Raw genomic sequence first — 3,341 nt, forward strand, 5'->3', positions numbered from 1 at the left:
ATGCTTAAGTCTCGTAAGCTCAAAATCTATTGGGTCTCCCTCGCTGTGCCGTGAGACTTATGGTTTGAATGGCTGGTCTTGGGCTTGGTAGGGGGGTGAGGGTGGGTATTAAGTGAATCTTTTCAAAAAAACTAGGCTCTTCCTTGGTGTTTGCTAACTGGGGTGAGAAGGGATTTTACAAGCTCAACGGAGAGGGAATTTGTGGGCAAACCAGAGCCCTGGGTGCTTCCGTGGCTCAGGGAAGAGGATACAGGCCCCAAAGCGTGTCATGGCTCAGCTGATTCCTCGCCAGGGAGCCTCGCCAGGGGCTGGAAGATTAGGCTAACTGCAAAATCCAGGCCTCCGAGGTTTAAGCCAAGGTTGGGGCTGGTGGGACCAAGTGAGTGTGTGCCAAGCTGGGCTGTGCCCAGCCCCTGCAGGCTGCCCAGCACTCCATGATCCCTTAGCCAGGAACCTCCCTTCTGGCAGAAGTGCCCTCTGATCACTCCTGAGCTTCTGAACAGCCCAAGGCATGGGCACTTTCTCATGGGTGCAGCACAGGGTGGTGTCTGCTTAGGGCAGAGCTTGGGGGGTTTGGCAGGCACCAGGAGGCTGCAGGCAGTCGGGGAGAATGCCCTGGGTGGGGTCTGCCAAGTTGCACCCTTTGACCTGCTGCTGGCCTACATCCTCTGGCCTGTTTGTCACCTGGCTCTGTACCCCAAGAGCACGGTGAAGTACTGGCCAGGTAGGGGGTAGGGGGTGGCACTATGCTGATGCCCAGGTGTCCAGGAACAGCAAAATGCAAATCCAAACCCAAAACAAGTCCTCAAACAGAAGGACATGAGGATGGAAGAAAAAGTCTTTATGTGAGGGTCTGCCCTGGGCCTGTAATCAGCCTGCACCTGCTGACCCAGGCAGGACGATGACACACACACAGCTCTGTGGGCACTAGGACTCTGGGACAATGGACATTTTAAGGTTTGGCCCAAATGAGAGCCAGTTTTCACATGTGTCTGTCTTCCCTGGACTTCAAAGTCTCATCTGTAGCTTAAATACCTACCAGAGTACACTGGCAGTTCAGGATGCAGACCAGGTCCTACAGGGCCTGACAGTGGAAACATTCAATGCGCTGGGTTCCTTCTGAGCACATATGCAGGGGCGGTGGGGAGAACCACAGGGCCAGGAGTGTCCCACTCATTTGCCAGAAGATGCAAAATCACCCTGTCTCCATGGGCTTCCTGATGGAGCCCACAGGGAACGCAGCCGCTTGGGAGACAGGCCAACTGAGCAGGGGTTACCAGCCTGGAGGGTCCCTCACCTCCCGTCCCATTTCATCCCTGGGTGCTCCAACCACGCCAGAGGGCTCCGCGCTCCTATAGCACTGGAAACAGACACTGACAGGAAGACACTGGAACAACACCTCCTTCTTGGTGACTGGGGCTGGGGGAGGGTAAAATGGGAAGAGGATGGAGGACTCTGGCAGAGAGACTGAGTACAACAGTCAGGCCACAGGGGACTGTGGGGACATCCAGCGCCTGGCCAGCGTCAGTGTGGCACAGCATGCCCACAGTGGATTTGGCACAAGTAGTGGCCTCTGCTGACTAAGGCAGGGCCTGGCTCACATCGATGCATGGGTTCCTATGGGGTCAAGTGTGGGGATGAGTGTGAGGACAGGTGCAGTGGCCTCTGCCCTTACCCAGTGGCCCTGGACCTAGGGTTCAGTAAGTTGTTTTGCCCCCGGAAGGCCAGGCACTGCCCCCGAGTGTAAACTAGCTCCTCTGGCTGCTCAGGAGGGGATTTTGCATGCTGGGCTCACAGCCCTCCATGGCAGGCAGTCAGGAGCCGAGGGTGTGGGGTGTCAGTGGGGACAGGAGGGAGAAGGCAGGCCCTGAAGATTGACAATTGCAGATGGGGCAATGAACAGATGTGTGGGAAGCACCTTTGAAAGGGGACGCCTGTCTCCCGGCTGTGCCGATGGCTTCTGTTGAGAATGTGGACAGAGGAGCAGGCAGGCTTCCTGGGAGGAGGAGAGGTTTCCGGCAGGGAGTGGGCCCTGGACCATCTTTCTTTTGGCTGAAGGGGGATGCCTCCCTGCCGCAGCAGAAACACAGATCCCTGGACTTCACCAGTGCACGTGCTGTAGACAGCAGCTGGGGACAGTCGACAGACCAGACACCAGACAGGGAGGAGGAGGTGGAGGGCCTGGGGTGGGGACACTGCCCAGGTGCTGCGCACAGCGTGAGCCAGGCTCGGCCTGGTGTCCGAGCTGCCTGGGCCCACAGGCTGACCGGTGGCAAGCCCAGGAAGAGAATGGTTTCTCCTTGGGGAGGCTCGGGGCCTGTGAGGCAATGAAGTCCTGGAGAAGCTCAGGTTAGCTCATGTCCACCTGCTTTCCCATGTCCACTAGTGCCATCAAGGTGTCCCTCTGGCCAGCGGGTCCAGGACCTGCAGACTCACACCACTGTGTTGTTCACGTCCACCCCTTTGTTGCTCTGGGAAGAGCTCATGGGATACTCAGCAATGCTGGTGCCATTTTCATCTTTTCTCAGTGGTTTCCTGGAAGTTGGAGGAAGGGCAGGGAAGGCAAGGGAAGGGGAAGCAGGGACACCATTAGTTATCAGTGATGGTGGGGTGTAACCTCCAGCTAGCATCCCTGCTCCGTGAGAGTCAGAAGGAAGCCCACGACTCTGTTCTCGGTTAGCATCCTTGGACTGCTAGTCCTTGTGGGGTTAATCAGAAGCTGGACATGGTCTTAACGCAGGTGTCATGAAAACCGGGGCACAGTGAGAGGGAAAGAGGGCAGCTGTTAACGAAGAAGGAGGGACAACAGGTATGAGTCTGGACAAACGAGAAGTACATTCAGTCTAGCACGGTCAGGCTTTCACTGACCTCTTTGATCATGAGCAGGCAGACAGAGATGAATATTCCAGGGTATAGAGAGTTAACAGAAGAGCAGAGCTAGTGGGTGAGATTTGCAATCTTCCTCAGTGTGGGCAAAGGCAAATGCAAAATGTGATGAAGCAGATGGTGCTAGTGGTGACGCTGGTGGTAATGGTCGTGGTGGCAGCGGTGATGACGCTGATAATGGTGGTGATGACAGTGATGGGGAGGGTAATGGTGGTGGTGACGGTGATACTGGTGATGGAGGCGATGATGGTAATGATGATGGTGAAGGTCACAATGGTGGTGGTGACAGTGATCATGGTTAGATGGTGGTGGAGGTGGTACGGGCGGTGGGATATGGTGGTGGAGATGTCAGTGGTGGTGGCGATAGCAGTAATGGTGGAGGTGGCAATGATAGTGATGGTTAGGGTAATGGTGATGGCTGCGCTGAGTGTGGAGGTGGTGATACTGGTGATGGA

General features: G+C 56.1%; 1 long non-coding RNA gene across 1 annotated transcript in view; it reads right to left on the reverse strand.

Annotated features, from left to right (window-relative positions):
- Positions 1–838: 838 nt before the first annotated feature.
- Positions 839–3,341, reverse strand: part of LOC108316862 — a 17,766-nt gene continuing 15,263 nt past the window's right edge. The window contains exon 3 of the long non-coding RNA XR_005203177.1: positions 839–2,535. This is a non-coding gene — a long non-coding RNA (uncharacterized LOC108316862). The remainder of the gene's footprint in view (positions 2,536–3,341) is intronic.

The sequence above is a fragment of the Cebus imitator genome, unplaced genomic scaffold, assembly GCF_001604975.1.
Source record: "Cebus imitator isolate Cc_AM_T3 unplaced genomic scaffold, Cebus_imitator-1.0 Scaffold193, whole genome shotgun sequence".
In the NCBI taxonomy this organism is placed as follows: Eukaryota; Metazoa; Chordata; class Mammalia; order Primates; family Cebidae; genus Cebus; species Cebus imitator.